We start from the raw sequence: 22,785 nt of genomic DNA on the forward strand, positions 1-22,785 counted from the left end.
CTTAGTTCATCTTCTCTTGCCTCACTTGGGATTTTAGCATATCAAAATGATATCAGGCCAAATACTTTAAGTTATTTCTACTTCTGTTCAAAATGACCATTTTCCTATGTGAAAAATTCTATATGCACGTAATTTTTCTTCTTCTTTTTTGGCTAATTTGGATAAAATCTATTCTGAGAGGCTTCCAAATGGATTGAAAGTGGCTAATTTTACCCATAATTAGTTGATTTTTCCTGCAATTATCTAACTATAAAGGGAATTATTGCCTGTATAGTTTTACACCTACAAGTAATTGCAGGAACTAAAAATTGCTTGCAGCAAAAAAAAAAAGGGAGCCTACTCTGTTTGTATTTCATTCTTCCTACAAAACATAAGCTACAGAATTTTTGTTAGTTTTCTTAGATGCTATTTGTGTTTCGTGGTTGTGATGAAGACTCAGAAAACCCTAATTAAAAAATGCAGGGACTCCAAAAAGGCCCTTTCCCCTTCTTTGCAGAGTTGTCTAAAGGCCATAATTACCCATAATTACAAGAGGTATAGAAAGGAGATGTTCATGTAGGTATCATCCATGGTACTGGTGGCTTTTATATTGTCATATTTTTTAACAGCCTTATAGTAGGAAATTTATTAGAACGGACAGGGCATTTAGCAAGGAACATACAAAGAAAGATGTTTTGCTGGTTAAGAAATAAAAAGTCTTGTATATCATGTCTAAAATACTAGAATATATAGCTCTAGGTTAATAGAATGGTTTATTGGAATGGACATCAAAACCCAGAGAAGCTGGCAAAAGGTTTAAGATATTACTTTCTATCTATATTTGGTTTTATGTTCATCATTCAGTAATGCTAGTATATGGCTTTGGTGAGTAGTGAACAATGAGCCAGTTACTCTTTTGCTATAGAACTGTTTCGTTGAAAGAAATTACCTAGCTTTGGCTGCTGGGATGCAACTGATATATCTGACAAATCAATGCTGACTTGAAAAAAATTCAGTGAAAGAATGTAGAGTATAATTTGTCCTGGGAAAGGTATATTCTTTTATGGTTTACTGAAGTCAGGTTTTGGGGAAAATATCAGAGAGATTCTGTCTTCTTTACAAGAAGACTTATCAAGTTTCAATGAACATTTGTAATATGTACACACTCCTTTGGTCTTTGGAGCTGTTTCTTGGAACATATAACCCTTTAAAAATATAAAGAGTCAAAGAAAATATGGCCAATACTAAAAATATTTTTAAATATGTGAACCAATATTTATATAGAACTTGTAGTTTTCTCTTGAAGTGTCACATTGGGCACCTTGAAATTATTTTGATTTTATTTTTCTAAATCCTTTTGCTTTATAACAAAGTAATTTTTAAATGGATCTGTGACATCCATCTTCTATAGAGAATAAGAATCTTTCTGAAAAAAAGTTAATCCCCTACTTATCACTTAATTTATCACTTTATTAAAAACACTTAATCCTCCAATAGTCTAATTATTTTCTATGTCCATTGATTGACAATAGATTTATGAAATTATGAAATGGGGCAGGCATGCCTGGTTCTTTGGGTGCTAATCAGGAGAGACTATGATAGCGGCTATAAGTGAGACAGCAGTTATATTTTAATAAGGCATAAAGGATATAGAGGAAAATGGCCCAGAAAGTACTGAGACAAAAGGCAAAATGGGATATAGAAGTAGACAGCATGAGGATGGGGGGGGGGTAGGGTGATGAAGAAGGCAGGCAGTGTGAAGAAGAGGACGGGGAGGGGATGAGTCACTTTTTTAATTGCAATTAGAATTGGGAGTACATAAATGGCATGGACCCTTAAGAGATGAAAGAGTGTTCAGGTTAGTAGGAATTTGAGATCTCTTTTTTTAGGGTTGTTTGGGGAATGGACTAATTCTCTTCTTGGCCCCTTTAGAGTTAGTTCATTAACTTATATAAATCATCTCAAAGTTATTGACGAAACTTTAAACATAACATATCTACATCATCTCAGAGTTAACTATCAATGACATTTAGTGTTCTGCTGGTCTTACTACAAGGTATCTGGAATTTGCCCGAGATTTATATATCAGAGGACCCTAAATCCCTGACAGCAGAGCCTAAATGGCTTCCCTCTGATTTTTCACATATTACTAGGATATAATTTTTGATCAGTACACAGTGTAAATTGTGTGCCTTTGAGCTTTGAGATGATTTGTAAGGGATTCCTAGGTTACCCATTGCAATTTTCCTGCTAGGGTTACAGTACACTGATTAGTTATAAACTTTACTATACTGAGACTACAAGGTGGGGGAAGGAAATAGACCAGTCAGGGAGACTGGAACAAGAGTTCTAAAGACCAAGAGTTCTAGAAATTAGAACTGAGTTCAAATCAGGCCTCAGACACTAGCTATGTAATGCTGGGAAAGTCACTTAACCATGTTGGTCTCAGTTTCTTCATCTATAAAATGAGTCAAAAAATGAAATTCAAAACCATTCTAGTATCTTTGCCAAGAAATCCCCAAATGGGGTCATTAAGTCAAATATAATTGAAAATAGCTGAACGAGAGTGTCCTCCTAAGATATATCCATGAAAGAAAAGAGGTTGCAAATCTTAGAACACCACAGATCCCCCTCCTATCCCCAGTCAAACTTGTAGGTACCCAAAAAGAATATGGACAGACACAAAATATATAGAAGTAGGCTACAGAATACTTTCAACAATGAACTAAGTGAGGAAAATAGTTAAAGAGATATCTGGAAAGTTGAGAGGTGGAGAGACTTATCATGTAACTAGGGTGAGAGATGATGGATAAACAAAACACTATTAGCCACTAAACTCAGACCAAGAGCAAGGCTTCTAGGATGGTAAGTACATCTTCTATGAAATATCCCAAGCAAGACTATAGACAAAGATTTTGTGTACAAAAATGTATATAGATAAATTATGATCATCATCCATGGACATTGATGAGAATTCAAATTTGTCTATGACATGCCTTCCACCCTGGAGTTTTGCAAGTATGTTGTAGTATTTATCATAAATACAAATACAATTTAAAAGTACATAAAAGGGTGATTTATTAAAAGCCATATTAAAAGAGACCTGCCTTTAAAAACTGAGGGAAGAAAATTGAAAAATATATTCATGAGTTTCAAAGTTTTGCTGTTTATAAAATGTATATAATGTTAGCAACTTTAGGGGGCAGAGTTGTTTTCCATGATTGTAAACACAAAGGTTTTTTTCTTAAAAATACTACTTTGAAAACAGTCACTGACCTTATGAATTTTTTAACAAAACATTAACAGCTGACAGAGTCAGGAAAAAAAAAAGTGTGTGTGTGTATGTGTGTGTGTGTGTGTGTGTGTGTGTGCGCGTGAGCACATGAAGTACTTATTTAAATACATCATAATAAATCTATAATCAGAACAGAAGGAAAATTTCAGAATTTTTAAAATGTGGAAATCATAGATATTTGCAGTCATAATATTACTTATTGGGGCTGAGAGCAGAGGTGGCTTTGATTGAATTGTAATTTTGACATACTATCATTGGATAATGGCTCAATCTAATTAATTTATTAATTCTCTTCATGTTATGCATATCATACTTCTACTGGAGATGCTTAATATAAAGATCCTTCTCCAGTTCCTGGATTCTTTTTTGGTTCTACCTGTACTAATTTTGTTTCAACAAAAGTACTTTAATTTATTTTAATTTCATCCAATTGAAATAATAAGTTTTGCTTTTTGTAATCACATATCTATTGTCTTATAAAAACTTCTTATACTTGTGCAAAACATTCCCTTCTATTTTTCTATTTTCTTTCCTTCTATTTCCTTTCTATTTCTCTATGATATCCTCTTTTTAGATTTATATTGGTTCAGGGACAGCTAGGTGGCTCAGTGGACAGAAAGCCAGTCCTAGAGCCTGGAGGTCCTGGGTTCAAATATGAACTCTGTTCATACTTCCAAACTATGTGATGTTAGGCAAGTTACTTAGCCCCTATTGCGCAGCACTTAGTACTCTTGTGCCTGGCATAACCAAACAGTGAGCCATGGATTCCATTTATTTATCTTCTTTTATTTCTCTAAATTATATTTTGTAGTTCTATTTACATGCCTGTGATTATTTACTTGCATTTAAAATTATTTAGTTAATTTACATGTAAAATTATTGCCTAAACTTCTAATATCTTTTGAAAGAATGCTTTTAAATATTCTAGCTTCCTGCCTTTTTTCCTAATTAATATCCTCACTTCATCCTTATCCTTTATCAGAAAATATTTAATAGTTCCTTCTTAGTTTCATTTGCTGATTCATTATCCATGTGACATCTATATATCTGTCTTCCTTCTTCCCCTACCCTATAATTAGTTTTCATTTTTTCAGTTATCATCTTTACGTATATTATTCCAATATCTGCATTCCACTCTTAGGCTCTCACATGAGCTCTAGTTCTATGTCATAAATTGCCTATTAGCTATTTCAAAATGAATATACAGTAAGTATATCAAACTCAATATGTTCCAAAGAGAACATATTAGCTTTCCTCCAAAGTTGCGTCTTTTAAAAATATCTCCATACTAATAAGGGTGCTCTAAAGTGCCACCATCCTTCCAGTCACCTAGACTTGAACCTCAGAATTATCTTCAATTCATCCCTCTCAACACATTCCCCACAACTAAATCCTTTATTTTTTATAACATATCTTTCATATGTTCCTTTGTCCAGTCACATAGCTACTACCATAATTCAGCCTCTTATCATCTTTTATCTATTTTGAGTCCCTTTTTAAAAAATCTACCTACCTGAGTACTCGCCCTGATCATGTCACTTCCCTATTCAACAAACTCCAGTTATTATCTCTTGCTTCAAAAATAAAATGCAACTCTAGTGCTTAACGTTTAAATCTCTTTACAACTTGACCCCTTCCACTTTCTCAATCATTACCTATGGTACGGCATATTCAGGACAATTCTAAAACAAATGAAAGGCTGATAAAGACAGATTGGGAGAAGAGGAAAAGGAAAGGTAGAATGGGTAAAACTTTCTCACATAAAAGAAGATTGCAAGGAAGATCTTTCCCACTGGAGGGGAAAATAGTGGTAGAGTAAGAAGCCAAAGAAGACTTGAGGAGGGACAGGATAGCATCAGATAGCAGAATGGGTTAGAAACCAGAATCCAACAATATGCTGTTTACAAGTGACAAATTTGAAACCAACACACACACACACACAGAGTTAAAATAAGAGGCTGGAGCAAAATCTATTATTCTTTAGCTGAAGTAAAAAAGGCAAAGATAACAATCATAATCTCAGACAAAGAAAAAAACATAAATGGACTTAATTAAGAGAGATAATCAGGGGGACTATATTTTGCTAAAAAGTACCATCGGTAATGAAGTAATATAAAAAAACTTTACAGCAAAGTTTCTCTGATAAAACCCCCTTTTCCAAATATATAAGAAACTGAGACAAATTTATAAAAAAAAAAAAATAAGCCATTCCTCAGTTGATAAATGGTCAAGACATCTGAATAGGCAGATTTCAGAAGAAAGCAAAGCTATCTATATTCATATAAAAAAGCACCCTAGCCCAATATTGAGTAGAGAAATGCAAATTAAAACAGTTCTAACTTTGTAAGGGGGAAAAAGAGGTTTTTATAGGTTCAGTATATTAAAAGTTGGTCACCAGAGGATTGAACTATTATCAATCCTCAAATAAGAATAATCTGAAGTCAAAATTGAGTTTTGTGATGATTTATTCACAATTAGGAAAGTTGATGGTAGGGAAATTGAGAGAGAGAAACTCAGGCCCAGACCAGAGGTCCAGAACAGATAAGAATTTAGAGGCCCCAGCAAAGAAGCACAGAGGTTAATTAAACAAGGCTTCTAGCCAGAAGGCCTTTTACAATTAGAAAGTCAAGAGAGGCCTCCCTGAGGCTAGAGCCTCCAGAAATGCCAAGGGAAGAGAGAGAGAGTCAGCCTAACTTATCCACATGACAATTCAAAGAGAAGCAGTCAGAGGTCCCACCAAAGATCCTTCTACACCAAGTTCCAAACATCAACTGCCTCCACAGGAAGGTACCATCATATTTAAAAGATAGCAACTTTCATCACTTCCTGCATCCTCCTCCAATTTGCATGTCCAATTACAATAGACAATTCTCACAGTACTGCCTAGGGGGCAGTCAGTTGATTCTGACTTGTCACCCACTCTAGCACACGTGGGTTACAGAACTCCCAGAATTAGAGGTGCTCTCACCTTTGGTGATTAAATCTAAAGATGCGCAGTGTAGACTTAATCTAATTATCACAGCTATCATTTCATAACTATAAGAAATAACAAATGCTAGAAGAGATGAAGGAAAATAAGTATACTAATAAACTATTGTTGGTGTTGTGAACTGGTCCAACTTTCTAGGAAAACAATCTGGAAATATACTCAAAGGGCTATAAAACTGCAGATACTCTTTTGTACTACTAGGTTTATTCTTAAAAGATATAGAAGAAAAAGGAAAATGATCTACATATACATAAATATTTGTAGCAACGGTTTTTGTGATGGCAAGGAATTGCAAATCAATGGAATGACTGAACAAATTGTGGCATATGATTGTAATTATAATTGTAATACTACTGTGCTCTAAGTAATGACAAGGGGAATTATTTAATAATAAAAAAGTAACAACCTATATGAAGTAACACAAAGTAAAGCAAGAAGAATTGGGAGATCATTGTGAAAATTAACCTCGGTCTTATACTAATGGTCAACTATGAAAGGTTTGGCTACTCTAATCAATACAATGATACAAGAAATTCCAAATTCCAAAAGACTCATGATGAAAAAATGCTATCTATCTCCAGAGGGATAACTGATGAACTCTGCAAATTGAAGAATGATTTTCTTACTTTTTTTGGTAATAGGACTAAGATGAACATATGACTTACATGATTTCATATATACAATTGATATCATTTGATATCATTCTAAGAGATGTGTGGGAGAGAGGTAGAGAATTTTGATTTCAATATTTAAAAAGAAAAAATATTAAAAAATAATTTTAAAAGATTAATGTAAAATATATGTCGTATGCAGAAACTTTTGATCTACCATTCTGGAAAATGGACCAAAAGAAAAAAGAAATTAGTTAAATGCAACCTGTTTTCTTTTTAACTTTTTTTATTCCCAGGTATCCTATGCATCCTTCCCCTCCCCAAACCATAGAATGCATCACCTGACAAGAAAATGTATATATAAATTATATCTTTCTTGTTTCTATTTATCAGTTTTTTCCCTCTGGTGGTGAACATTCACAAGTTATTTCAAATATCAGTTCTGTAGCTGTTTATAATGTTCTCTTGGTTCTAGTTATTTCACTCTTCGTTATATCATATAGGTTTTTCCATGTTTTTTTAAATTAACCTAATCATCATTTCTTGAAGCACAGAAATATTCCTTCACAATCATATACTAAAATTTATTCAGCCATTCCTTAATTAATGGACATCCCCTCAATTTTCAGTTCTTTGCCACTACAAAGACAGCTGCTATAAATATTTTGTAAAATATAGGTGTTTTTCCTTTTTCCCTGATCTCCTTTGGAAACAGTCCAAATAGTGATATGCTGGGCTTTAATAATTCTTGGCACAACCTGTTTTATTTTTAAAGTTATACAGGTCCTTTTCAATCACTGCTTCTTTTCTAGATGTGCACAAAGTATGTCTTCATTAATCTATTCTAAATTTTCTCCGGAAATCAAAGTAAAGTTCACTACTCTATTTTTTGTAGATACCATTCTTTCCCTTTTTTTGATAATTGAGAAAACAATGATAGTTCTCCAATTTTTCTAGTCCTCAGTGATCTTTCATTGATTCATGAGTATTGCTTTTCAATCACATATTCCACTTATTTTGGTATATAATTATCTAATTCATCTGGACCAGATGACTTTATCTCATTAAGAATAACTAGGTACTTGTAATTATCTCTCTACTTACCTTGGGCATCAGCTCTTCATTTCTCTATTACTTATAGTCCAAAGATCAACTGCTTAGTTTGGTTTTTAAGTATAACATTTTAGGGACTTCTGTGTAAAGTTAATGATAAGATGGATATTTTAGACATTTTTCCTAATTCTTGTTAATTTTCAAAAATCTCCCCCTAATAGTAGCTATGTGCAAGAGGTAAAGCAATTGCAACTATCTTCACAGGCCATGATATAAAGAACTCTAGTTCATTAAAAACCTTCAAAATTAATGGCAGAAACATTAATTACCAACAAATTCACTCAGAATCCTAGGTCCCTCTTATCCCCAGGCTCTGGCAGGTTCTGCACAATGTAAACCAGTGGCTTTTGCTCTGGGTCTGATCCAGAAATTTCTTTGCTGATTTTATAGTGTCTTCCATCCCACCCTGTCTCTTTACTCCATCTTTCTGTGTCAATAAGCAGAAGATCTCAATTCTGTAACATGTCTACCAATCTGTGGACAGGACAGAGGTATGGAAAGGCCAGGGATTTCTGTCTATCAATAGCCATTACACTTTTCCTCATAGAGCAGCATTCTTCAGAGCAAAAGAAACTCAGGTAGAGCACCAGCATTTCCATAGGGCTATACCAGCCTTGAAAAAGGGAGATTTGCCTCTATGGAGAAACAGAATTATTTCCACAGAAGACTAAGAACATTGTGGAGAGGAAGCTAAGGCAGATTTGAAATCCTTTAATCTAGGATTTGTCATCAAAAGGAGGGAGTAAGAAATTGAGCAATAGGGACTATAAGAAAAAAATGATAAAAAATACCAAAGATCTTAGGAGGAAGAGAATTAAGTTTAAACACCCTACAGCAAAAGCAGATAGATCAATAGGAAGAATATTAAGACAAATGGGACCATGATCACAAGATATCCAAATTACCATAATGAGATGAGGATGAACCCTTATCTAGACTCTAACCCTTTAAGGTCCTCTAATGACTTTATTGTATTATAAAGGCAAAGGAACCAGTTTCCATGGCTAGTTAATATAAGCCTGTAAGATCTGGGGATATAGACCACAGATAAAATTAATGACAAGTCTTATTTGGGCATCCCGTTTGGTGACTATATGGCATACCAGTCTTTCAGGCTGGACTGAGCTTACACTTAATATAAGCCATAAGTTTCTCAGCCATCCCAGGAAATACCTCACATATGAAAGAATGACTCAGCTCCCAATATCTGAGAGCCTAGGATAGGCTCTTCTATGTTTCATACCCTGAGGCTCAGGCTCCTTGATGGATGTGAGCTGCCTTTCTGAAGCTCAGCATCTTTCGTTATGATTGGATCCTTAAGGACTGAGTTAATCTAGGCTTAGCACCAGTCCTAATTTCATCTCTTGAAAATTCCCCCGAGTTTCTCTGTTGTTCAACACACAGCCATTCAAGGCTGTTTGAGGGTAGCATAAAGCTAAATATCATCAGCGAATAGACTTATAAACAATCAAAAGTGTTCATTAAAAGGTGAGCATGCACTTTTGGAACTGGGGAGACAAGATCTAAAAACATTGTCGAGTAAGGCTTTTGTTTTTTTAAAATAGGATCTGTTAAACATAAGAAAATTAATAAACCATTAAGGAGCATTTATTGAGCACTTACCATGAGGCAAGTACTATGCTATGTCATCAAGATATAAAGACATAATGAAACAGCCCCTTCCTGCAAAAAACTTGCATGCTATATACACTTAAAAGCAGATACTATATAAATTAAAAGATCATACTGAAAATAGTAATAAGAAAATCCAAATCAACCGATCTAAATCAATAGTGAACTACTGGCTTCAATTTGACTTGGTTCACTATTGGTCAAGCATTTATTTCTTCTGGAGTGGCTCCAAACTGAAATTCAGCCAAATGCTGAGAGATCTAGTTGAAAGTTCATTCATGCAAAAAGGGAGAGCATGAGAACATAGTGTTAAATGATCTTATTACTCAATATCTAGGAATTGATGATGGGCACAGGTGTACATGTTGATTAGTACTCTTGTCCAAGGGAGGTTGGTAACTTAAGCAGTGAGTCTACGGAAATTCCAGATCCTTTATTTACCCTCTTCTTGAATATAATTTTGTAATGAGTGACCTACTACCATCCTCAATTACACTTCTACCTAGAGCCACTATCGGCAATTATGAAGTGCCAAAATGAAGATACTGAAAGTGCTATTTGAATATCTGGTTGTTTTCATTTTGAAATCTGGATCATTTTGTCAGAGACAACCTCTTAATAAGTCTTTGCTGATGGACCAAAGTCATTGGCCATAAATTAACCTATCCTATTTTTCTACTATATGACTATCAGCTCTATACAACATTACCAGAGTATCTTTTGATATGTACCTATGGTGAATATTCCACAAAAACTTAAAGTTTTCTATGAAATCTCCAATCTTATCTTTTTAAAAAAATAGTTGTTCATGTTCTTTTTCTTTAAAAAACAAGATTTACTTATTTTTTTATCCGAGGAACTGGTAGTTAAAATTACATGCAGGGGCAGCTGGGTAGCTCAGTGGAGTGAGAGTCAGGTCTAGAGACAGGAGGTCCTAGGTTCAAACCCGGCCTCAGCCACTTCCCAGCTGTGTGACCCTGGGCAAGTCACTTGACCCCCATTGCCCACCCTTACCAATCTTCCACCTATGAGACAATACACCGAAGTACAAGGGTTTAAAAAAATTACATGCAGGACATGGAAATGAAATAAATAGATTTACACAATTATCATATAGTTATATATGTAAACTAACAATAATGTTATTACTATTTAATTTAGTGAAAAATATAATAAAACACTGATTTTAATAAAAATGATTTATAACAATATGATTAATAGGAAATTAAATTTAATAGTTCTTTACTGTGCTAAGTTTTAATTAGGAAAGCTATTAAAATGTTTTTCAAGCAGAACACAAAATTCCCTGGTGCTGTTATGTTGTCTGGGGAAAGTAATTTTCTTTGTTCTGTAAGTTTGTTTTCCTTTAACCATTTTTCATCAGATTGGGAATTTTGGCTATAATACCTAAAAGTAAAGAACAATGACTTTCTTTAATAAATGTTTGACCTACATAATTTAATCAATTCTTGGCAATTTTAGTGTTCAAAGTTAACGATTGTCTTTTACTATTTAAAAATGTGAAAAATGTGTTTTCTCCTTCATTCTATATCCTCCACTGCATTTTTTAAGGAAATCATTTACACAATACCAAAAAAAAGGTGGTGAATTCATTTAATGAATTATTCTGTGTCGAGGAGGCTAAAGCTGATGAAGCTCTTTTCAAAGTCTTTTCTTCATAGCAGTTGCTCTATAAATAATTATACCACAATTTGTGGAACTATAAGGCACCTTATAAGTAGAGTAAAGCAAGTAGATAATTAGAAATAATGTTGCTGCTAAATGGAAAGAATTCTGATGGCTGAATTCTCTTTTGTATGAATGGTCTTTTTATTATTTCCAATTGCTTATAAGTAGAAATGCAGTTGGGTTTTTTTTTTTTTTTTTTTTTTTTTTTTTTACTTTTAGTGAGAGAAAAAGAGCAATTTGGACTTAAATACCAACCATAAGTTGAAATAAGATAAGCCTGGTAAATGCATCCTTTTAGAGTATGTTGTGTGTGCATATGTATGTGTGTGCATGAGAGTGCCCACACTGTTATTTTTCCCCAGGAGACCACTAGAATAGCATTTTCATCTTGCATTTGGGGTTTATTTTTTAAAACTTGTTTATTCCTTTTTCCTAGAGAAAGAATTTAACTTTTATTTATTCCTGTTTCATGTTTTCTACTAACTTTAAAAGTCTGATTTGTAGTCAGTACTTCAATTTATTGTTTAATGGGAATAAGTGGCTAAAAATAAGCTTGCTGTCCTATATTAGCAATGATAGTACTAATAATACATTTTTATAAACATATATATTGATCATGGTTTATAAAATAATTTCTTCAAAGTAACACTGCAAGGAAGGCTTTACAATAATAATCATTTCCATTTTATAGATAGTTAAAACTGAGTTTTAGAAGGGGCTCTGTACATTGTTTTAAGGTTGACAATGCCTTTCCAATTATTAGAGTATTGATGACATTTGCCCCAAATTAGATGACTTGTAGTTTTGTTTGTTCATTATTTTGATGAAGGATTTGATAATATTGTCAAAATAGTTTATGTTCTCTTTTTCTTCTGACCACCTTCTACAAGCCAGAAGAATGATTCAAGGGTTAAATTAGGTACCAAACTTTTCTTATAAAACTATAGTCATAAAAATACAGATTTGATGTTGCCCATTTTTGCAATTCTTCAAAAATTGGCCCCATTTATGTCATATATTTACATATAAATATGTAATACATGTATGTATTTATACACACACACACACACACACACACACACACACACACATATATATATATATATAACTTAAGTTCTATCAGTTAAGGGAGAAGTCGTTTTGCTTGATAAAACAAGGTAGTGGATTTTAGATGCACTGGATCATTATTTGACTAGGAGAGGACAATACGTTAATGTGTAGACTAAAAAAAAGGAAGCGTAATGGCACCTGTCAAAACAGAAATGGAAAGGTTGAAAAGGTGTTTTGTTTTATTTTCAAATGCTTTTTTAAAAATGTAATGCTATGAAATGTAATGATGAATAAATAAATGAAAAAAATGTATTAAGTACTATGTGCAGTACTAAGTATAAGACATATAAAAACAGAAAACAAGCACCTTCTTTTATCCCTAAAGAGCTTATGTTCTAATAGGAGGGAGAAAACACAAACAGGGGAGTAGTGGCCAGGATAGAGTATTATGATTTGGAAAGTTACAGAGATGGTAAATTGCAGTAGATTGATTCATCCCTTATAGTAGCAAAAGAATGATTGATTAAATTATGGGAATGAGAGATAAGTGAGAGATTGGAGAGTAAATTTGTAACATCCTGTCTTCAAGAAGACAACTTGGAGAAAAGTGATGCAATCTAGAAACCCTGTTAGATGTGGTGAATTGAACCACATGACTTATTCCTTGATCAAGTCAATAGGATTTAAGGGTAGAGGTTCTAGGCATGAAGAGGTTAAGGTTCCCAAGCTATGATCGTTCAACCTCCAGCAAGTGGTTATGTTCATATTTTTTTCTGAATGAGTGATTGAAGATGTAATATCTGGCATGAATAATTTCTGTTGATGTATAGTCTCTATTGATTTAAAAATCTAACATAAAAAATTAAATGAAATGATGAGAGAAAATTATGAGAATTGGAGTTGGTGAAATAGACAATGGCAACAGATAGTAATAGGGTCAGAGATTCAAATGTCCACAGACTTTTAAAGAGCAATATGCAATACTTGGATTCAAAAACCAATTCTCTTTCTTAGAATAAATTGCCTACCATGAGAAGCAGTGTGCTACAAAGAAAATAACTTTGCTTCTTGAGTATGAGAACTTACGTTTAAATCCTATCTATGATGCCACTTTTGTGATCTTTACCTCCTTGGGACTCGATTTGCTCTTCTGTAAAAAACAGAGCTTGGGCTAGATAGTCCCTGGGGTTTCTTTCAGCCTTGAGCTATGATCTGTCTTCAACTGTGTTTTAAATAGGAGTATTCTTTGGGAGGTAATACTACATCTGAGACCCAAAGGGTTCACTGGTCTCTGCCTGATTGATCGTCTTTGTTAGAATTGTGCCAGCTTCTACAAGGGGAATTCCAAAATATCATAGAATTAAGTAAAACATTCCCAACTCACTATTTTTTATTAATTAAACAAATTTGAATAATGATAAACACCCTTAAACTTTGTCATTTTGGAGAGAAATATTATAAAATGATGTTCAGTTATCTCTTATTATCATTTGGACAAGGGATCTTTGAATTTTAAAATCCAGGAGTGAAGTCCCAGAGTCATCTTGTGAAACACAAACTTGTCCATTTGGAGAATTTAAGAGTCACTATTTTCTCCCTCCTTATTTTTCTCAATTATTTGCAGAGCTCCTGGCTGGCCTCTGTAAATTCCCACTGTGCTGAATTTCTTTGACACTTACAAGACTGATTCCCATTGTTGGAACAGTTTGTTTTCCCTTTTTAAAAAGAATGGCAAGAATTAGCTCTGACCAAGGATAACTGCTGTGTTGGGTAGGGCATAGAAGCTGTGTTGCAGAAGTAAGGATTGAGCATTGAGATCAAAAGCTTTCCAATAGCATTATCTAGATAGGACCAAGACAGTACCAGAAATTTGTCCTGGTCAAGTTCCATAAGAGATTATAATTAGGAGACTGAAGATAGAAAAAGGAAGAATCAGACCCTGCAAGATGATGAAACTAGGAAGAAATTTCATAGTTGCTATTTTAGAATTTTTTTCTCTTAAAGTCTCCAGAGCAGGAATTCTCTAACTTTGTGAGATGCAACCTTTTGCTATCTAGTGAAGCCTATGAATCCTCTCTCAAAGTAATATTTTTAAACACATAAAATAAAATACAATGGATTACAAAAGAAAGCAATTAAACTGAAATACAGCTATTAAAGTTTTTCACATTATAAATTATAATTTTTATTTGGGGATTTGGGGATTTTTTTTCAATTTAGAATATTTTTCCATATTTACATGATTCATGATCTCCTACCTCTCTCTTCCCTCCCACCTCCCAGAGCTGACAAGCAATTCCACTGTGTTATACATGTATCATTGTTCAAAACCTTTTCCCATATTACTCATATTTGTAGTAGAGTAATCTTTTAATATCAAAATTGTAATCATATCCCTATCGAACTATGTGACTGATGATATTTTTTTCTGTTTTTCTGTTCTCCCAATTCTTTCTCTGGATGTGGATAGTGTTCTTTCTCATAAATTCCTCTGGATTATCCTGGGTCATTGCATTGTTGTTAGTAGAAAAGTTGATTACATTCAATTGTGCCATAATGTATCAATCTCTGTGTACAATGTTCTCCTGGTTCTGCTCCTTTCACTCTGCATCAATTCCTGGAGGTCTTTCCAGTTCACATAGAAATCCTCCAGTTCATCACTCCTTTAAGCGCAATAATATTCTATCACCATCAGACACCACAATTTGTTCAGCCATTGCCCAAACGATGGACATCAACACCTCATTTTCCAATTTTTTGCCACTACAGAGAGCACAGCTATAAATATTTTTGTACAAGTGTTTTCCCTTATTATCTGTTTAGGGCACAAACCCAACAGTGGTATGGCTGGGTTAATGGGCAGGCATTCTTTTAAAACCCTTTGTGCTTAGTTCCAAATTACCCTCCAGAATGGTTGGACCAATTAACAACTCCACCAGCAGTATATTAGTGTCCCAATTTTATCAAAAATTTTCAAAAATAATTTCATGGATTCCAGGTTAAAAACATTTGCCCTAGAGTACAAAAGACTTAGCTGCTTTGACATGGGTATGTATACCTGATGTAAAATCTTAACAATATCAAGAAAAAACAAACAAACATCAGAAAACTTTTTATCTCTGCTTTAAATCTGTTGCTCTATCCTCTCTTGGATGCTGGGTCCCAGCTTTCTTTCTTATCTTACTCCTACCAAGAAGGGTGGAAAAAGAAGTTATAAAATTATCTTATTATCATTATCTTATTGATAATTGAATTATTGTAGCCTGATATGGTGGAAAACAAAAATTTTAAACATTATATTAGACATCAGAAAATCTGAGTTCTAATCCTGATTGGAATTAGCTATATGACCTTAACTGAATCAGTTAATCTTATTTAAAAAATACCCTTTTGTTCTAAATCTCTAATAATTAGAGAAATGCAAATCAAAACAACTCTGAGGTATCACTTCACAACTAGCAGATTGGCTAAAATGAAAGAAGGGGAGAGTAATGAATGCTGGAGGGGATGTGGCAAAACTGGGACATTAATGCATTGCTGGTGGAGTTGTGAACTGATCCAACCATTCTGGCTGGCAATTTGGAACTATGCTCAAAGGGCTATTAAAAATGCCTGCCCTTTGATCCAGCCATACCATTGTTGGGTTTGTACCCCAAAGAAATCATAGACAAACAGACTTGTACGAAAATATTTATAGCTGCGCTTTTTGTAGTGGCAAAAAACTGGAAAAGGAGGGTATGTCCTTCAATTGGGAATGGCTGAACAAATTGTGGTATATGCTGGTGATGGAATACTATTGTGCTCAAAAGAATAATAAACTGGAGGAATTCCATGTGAACTGGAAAGACCTCTAGGAATTGATGCAGAGAGAAAGGAGCAGAGCCAGAAGAATATTGTACACAGAGGCCAATACACTGTGGTAAAATAGAATGTAATGGACTTCTGTACTAGCAGCAATGCAATGACCCAGGATAATTCTGAGGGACTTATGGAAAAGAACGCTATCCACAATGAGAGGAAATACTACAGGAGTGCAAACACAGAAGAAAAACAACTGCTTGAACACATGCGTTGAGGCGGACATGATTGGGGACGTAGACTTGAAACTACCACACCAATAGAACTATCAACAATTTGGAAATAGGTCTTGATCAATGACACATGTTAAAACCAGTGGAAATACACATCTGCCATGGGGGAGAGGGGGAAATCAGGGGGATGAAGGGGAAAGTAAGAGCATGAATTATGTAACCATGTTAACTTTTCAAAAAAATAAATATTAATAAATGTTTTAAAAAATAAAGGTCATGAAACCTCCCATGAAAAAACAAAAAAATACCCTTTTAAAAAAACCTTAGAAATATACATATTCACTTGTGCTATTGCCACCACTTTATTTTAAAAGCATCTTTATTAATATACCTAGAGGAAGCAAGAACTTGTGTTTCTACCACAGAATCACAGAATTAGATTTGGAGGGAAAGGCATCATCCATCTGCTCTAATCCAGATAATACTTGAAATCCTATTGAAGTATTTAGCAACCTATTTCCCCTAATTTATCCCAATTGAAAATTCAATGAACATCGACTAAGCCATTTTGTTGTTGGTCAATCACATCAACTTCTTCATGACTCTCTTTGGGATTTTCTTGGCACAAATATTAGAGTGGCTTGCCATTTCCATCTCCAGCTCATTTTACAGATCAGGGAACTGAGGTAAATAGAACTAAGTGGTTTGCCTAGGACCACATACCTAACAAGTAATCTGAAGCTAGATTTAAACTCAAGTTTTCTTGACTCCAGGCCAGGCTCACTATCCACTGTGTCACCTAGTTGCCATTACTATGTGCTAAATCCTGAGAAAATGGAGTTTTAAAATTATAGAATTCCTGCCTTCAAAGAGCTTGCAATCTGAATGTAGGGATAAGGCATACCAAAATTAAACTTGACTCAAGGCACACTGGTATGCTTATCATTTGGGCTAAACAATAATTTTTGGGTAATTTCATTTTATAAAAGCAGCGATCGGGCATATAGACTTTTGCTGACACTAAGTTGACCCAGAACATTTGACTGAACAGATAAAAATTAGATTGAGCTTGTGTCTCTACCTTTATTTCGTTCTCTTTCATTACAGTGCTGAATTCTGCATCATACATAAGCTTCATTGCTATATTTAATTATGTTTTTAATTCTGTGGTCCTTAAGAATTTACATTACTTTAAGGAAGCAGCAAAAGTTGTAACTCTTAGAGTGCAATACAATGGCTCTTAGAGACATGTTAGCAGCTGTTGTATGGGGTTTCAAGTATTTCAAGGACCATTTAGGCCACAGTGAAACAGGATCCATCTTACTGATGCACAAGGAATGTGCGAATTGAAAATTTTTTTTTAAATGTCCAAGAATTAACTATATGCACTGAAGAAATAAAGGCAAATACAGTCAGTCTCTGCTCGCAAGGAACTAATCACAGGTGAGTCTTGTAGACAGTCCTCAAGTCTGAGAAGGCAATAGATTATGGAATAAATCAATTTCACAGTTCTGGATAAAATGTTGATATGATGGAGGAGATTCTCTAGCTATTTGGTCTTCCCTATTCTATGCCTTGCCTTGCTTGGTTTGGCATCCATATGCTTAGACAATGAAACTGCATAGGAATACTAAAATACCATCAATGAATAATGTATCCTAACAACCCCTCCTTTTCTTAGTCCTTTCCTAATATGAAGAATATTTTAAAATTCTTATTCAATATTCAATAATCCAAAACAACCCATATTTCCTATTGATTAACTTTCCCCCTCTCCACAAAAAGGCTTTATTTAATTTCTCTTTATGAATTTTCCTTTGTGGTCTTTTGAAAAGATTTATCCACAATTTTTGCATAACTGCCTATGTGTCCAAACCATCTGCAGTTATATAGTTTTGTATCTTCAAAAACTACAAATATTTATGGAAATACATCTTAAAAATTGCATGTTTCTTTTGGAACCCAGGCACGTTCATGTATGGAGACATATTTATATATGTGTGGTAGAGTTGATACAGAGAAACAGTTTATTTGAAGTAGATATCATTTTCAGTGTCAACTGCAATATTCAATTCAATTCATTATTAGTTTGCAATGTATTTATACAAGCTTGTGATAAGTATTGAGCTGATAAATACAGATGAATTTATACGCTTAAGGGGATATTTCTAATCTCTTAATTGATCTTAAAGTCATGTTTGCCCTCTGAAGCAATTAAAACAGTTTACTTTTTAATAAGATCAAGGTCAGTCTCATCTATTTTTAAAAAATCTTACTAAGCCTTTAAAACAGCACATTGTGGAGCTAATTTTAAAAAAATAATCTGCTTATCAAATATGAAGTTGTATGACTACGATTTGGTTTTGAGTAACAAACTAGGAGTCATTATAATTTATATGATTGTAATTTGGAATTTCCCCACAAAGGAAATATTTTAGAGATGATAGCCAAACAATTTCTATCCCATCAAGCCTACCTAGTTTGAATAACCAGCATTTAGCATAATGTCTGGCACATAGTAGGCATTTAATAAATTCAAGTTTGCTTACTAATTAAATCTAATAGTGAGGAGCAAAGCTGAGGCCTTTTATTGCATCATGTTGTAGTTTTTATTTGTTTACTCCTTTAGCCAAAAAGGGCTGGAAGAGGCTGATAGGAGATCCTGTTCTTTGCTAGAGAAGCTCACTCCTCAGTAAATTCATTTCTTCTGTATAGAAAACTAACCCTTCCATTTTTGTAATTGTGGCTATACAATCCCTAAAGTTTGTGTTAATCAAGAAATCTCCATTCTGTGACTAAAATGATAGAATCTGAGATCATTTATCCAGGAAATTATCCTCTTCTAACCAGGAGGCAGAAATTCAAAGGCGATATTGTCCATAAATTTCCCTTTTAGGCCATGTGGACAACCATATGTAGCTCCCATTTGTTTCTCCAGGATGCTCTACCCTGGGTTTGTTTTTGTTCATGCTTGGCAAAGACTCTGAGTGGTTTGCTATTTCCTTCTCCAGCTCATTTTACAGATGAAAAAACTAAAGGAAATAGGGTTAAGTGACTGGCATAGGGTCACACAGCTAGTAAGTGTCTGGAGTCAAGTTTAAACTCAGATCTTCCTAACTTGCTAAGGCTAGCACTCTGTCTATTGTACCACCTAGATGCCCTGGGTACTGCCATTGAATAGACCAGAAAAATTCACCCTTGGTTCTTTGGTCTGTGACTTGTGCTCATAAACGGGAAAAGAAAGCCAAAAGACAGCCAAGGCTTTTGGGTCATGAGTCTTGTTGTTAACCATTAACAACTTCTTGCAGAGACAGAAAGAATTTGTTCATAACTTTTGTACCATTTCCAGAAGAAGGGCAATAGGGAAAATGAAAAACGATGCCAAAAAAACTGAGCAAAGCCTGCTGGCTTGTTTTTAATAGGCCAACACAAAGGGTGGTTATTCCCAACAAAGTTTATACTCCTAAGAGTGTGAGCCAACTAGATCCCCTTGGATGGGGTCCCAGTAACTGAAAGCCATTCCTTAGGAGGCACCAAGAGATTGGCTTCAAACCAACCAATTTATCTAGTGACAACTCTGGAGGTTAAGACAATTAGGAGTTTTCTTTTGTCCTCTCAACAAAGTGCCAAAGGGCATATTTCCAGAGAGGAAGAGATATGGACAATTTAAGTTTTCAAACAAAGGCTGATCAAATTGATCAAGGATTTCCCTTACCCCATTTTACATTAATATTGCTCTTTTGAAGGAAGGCCTTCAAATATTCCTATCAGTAGAAAACATTTGTAGTAAAAAAAACAGCCCAAAGTAGTGGAAATGTGAACTTGGAGTTAAAAGGATTGTATTTGAAACAAGTTCCCTACAATTACAAATTATAATATAACCAATACTATAACAAATTCATTTATCCTCTTTGAACCTCAGTTTCCTCATTTGTAAAATAGGAATAATAATACTTATGTGTCTGTATTTTTAGAATCCTAAATTTTGACGGGACCACAGAAGGTATCAAAAATATCTCCAGTATCTCTACAGCATATCTAGGTAATAATCATCTAGCCTTTCCTTAGAGATCTCCAATGAATGGAAAATCACTACAGTCCTAGCATACTGTTAATTCACAAAGAATAAGTATTTAACCGTGTTTTTGCCATTCTGTAGTTGTACTATTGACTTATAAGAATAAATTTTGTTAATATCGGTTGTTTTATGAAGAAAATGGAAAGAAAAGGAGAGAGAGACAGAGACAGAAGCAGAGACAGAGAACCCAACAGAGAGAGAACAAAGACAATTCATTTTACTTTTGTCTGTCTCCAGTTTATTAATGTCATTCCCAAAATATGATACTCTGAACTAGATTTTCCATCTACACTATATATATCAAAAATATATAGTGTAGATGGAAATCTGACAAGAGCAGAGTACTTTCCCATCCCTAATTCTAGACATTATGCATAGTACCTTTATTGAAGCAGTTCTCATTAATTTTCTTGGATATAAGTTTATAATGATCTCCAGGATATGTTAGAGATTGTGCAAAGTTTAAGACTGACTGACTGATCAGTTAATTCTTTCAGAATCCTAAAATATAATTTATCTAAGCCTAGTTACTTGAACGAATCAAGGCTAACCAGCAGCTCAATTGCTATCTCTCTTTTTATCTTGAGTGTCAACTCCTTTTTAGGCACTTTTTTTATTTGTCCTCACCAGTAAAGTGCTTCATAACATTAAAGTAATATGTAACTCAGTTAAATTCCCTTCTTCTTTAGATTTATTTATTTAATTGATATTTGGAATATCTTATGGGAAACTCCTATCAGTACAGATAAGTGAGTATTATATATCTTAGATACTTTGTGGGGTTTTAAATTCATTTTTTCATGTTCAATTCTTCATGACCCCATTTGGGGTTTTCTTGGCAGAAATACTGGAGTGGTTTACCATTTCCTTCTGGAGCTTATTTTTTACAGTTGAGGAAACTGGGTCAAACAGTGTTAAGTAACTTCTCCTGGGGCACATAGTAAGTGTCAGAGGCCAGATTTGAAGTGAGGAAGAGTAGTCTTCTTGACTCCAGACCCAGTATCTATCCACTTTGTCCCCTAGCTACTTTCTTATAATTTCAGTAGTTGCCTAAATCACTAAGAAATTAAATTATTTTCCCAGGGTCATTGGGCTACATGCATTAAAAGTAGAACTTAAACTTTTTTTTTTATCTAAGAATACCACAAACACTCCTCCATGAAATCCAAAGCATATGAATAAAGTGGTCTAACTCTAAGGGGAAAACAGATATAAGAAGCATATTGCACAGAATGTGACAACTACCTGCACTGGCAGTCCATAGAATCAATGCATGAATATTTGTATTCAATCATCTTTACAAATGGGTTATGTTGTGATTCAGAAATCAGGAAAAAACTAGACTGTGTTAATGTTGAGAAATTCTGCAATTTTCTCATTTGTCTCAAAAAACTTTCTACTGAAAAAATCCACTTTCTAACACCACTATTATCCCTGTGATGCCTCAATACTATGAATTATGGAAAACTACACTCTCAGAACAATTATTATGTTAAGATAGCCATGGCAATGGAAAGAGTTTCATGCTTTCAAGATTCATTACATTCTAAAGAAAAGAAGGGATAAATTTGCCTCAAGTCTTCCTAGAATTATTTGTATAAAAATTTCTTTTGCAACAAGTATCTGTAAACCATCAATGTCTCAGATATTCCAATTATACTACTCTTTGCTCAAGGCTCAACTTAAACTAAACCTTCAAATATAAGCTCAGAAAAAGTAGGGATTGCTTAATTTTTTGTATTGTTTTCCAGTTCCTAGTAAAGTACCCAACAAATAGTAGGTACTTCATAAATGTTTGTTATCTGAACTTTCCATCATCTGTGAAGCACTTTCTACCACACTGTAGTCTACAGTGATTCTTCCTTCTGATAAATTTCTAGAGCATTTATAATCAATAAGCACTAGGTACTTACAGTGTATTGCTATTCAGGCTCTGATATGTATGCTCCTTCTTGCCAACCAGATTATAAAATCTTTAAGCATGTTATGCTTTTTTGTTTACTAGCCCCATCACAGTGTTTCACACCTAGGAATTGCTTAATAAATATTTGTTGATGGTGGTTATGGTGATGGTGATGATGATTACTAACATTTGAAAATAGTAGTTGGCAATCTTTTGGAAGCAATGTTGATTCTATTCTTTCTCTATTTCAGAATGAACTATGAGATGAGCTTGGTGTCTCTCGAGTGGGTGCTGTTATTACATTGTCAGCTCTAACAATTAGCAGTGGGGGCTATTTTAAAACAGAATTAGAATAGAGTGCTGTTTGCAATCCTTGTGAATCAGAGAGATTTCATGGCATGCACATGGAAAACCT

The 22,785-nt window shown here is 34.1% G+C and overlaps 1 protein-coding gene across 6 annotated transcripts in view; it reads left to right on the forward strand.

Annotated features, from left to right (window-relative positions):
- The window catches only part of NOL4 (nucleolar protein 4), a 436,338-nt gene that overhangs the window by 142,783 nt on the left and 270,770 nt on the right, over positions 1 to 22,785 (forward strand). The gene's annotated exons all lie outside the window — the stretch shown is intronic.

The sequence above is a fragment of the Gracilinanus agilis genome, chromosome 1 (assembly GCF_016433145.1).
Source record: "Gracilinanus agilis isolate LMUSP501 chromosome 1, AgileGrace, whole genome shotgun sequence".
NCBI lineage: Eukaryota > Metazoa > Chordata > Mammalia > Didelphimorphia > Didelphidae > Gracilinanus > Gracilinanus agilis.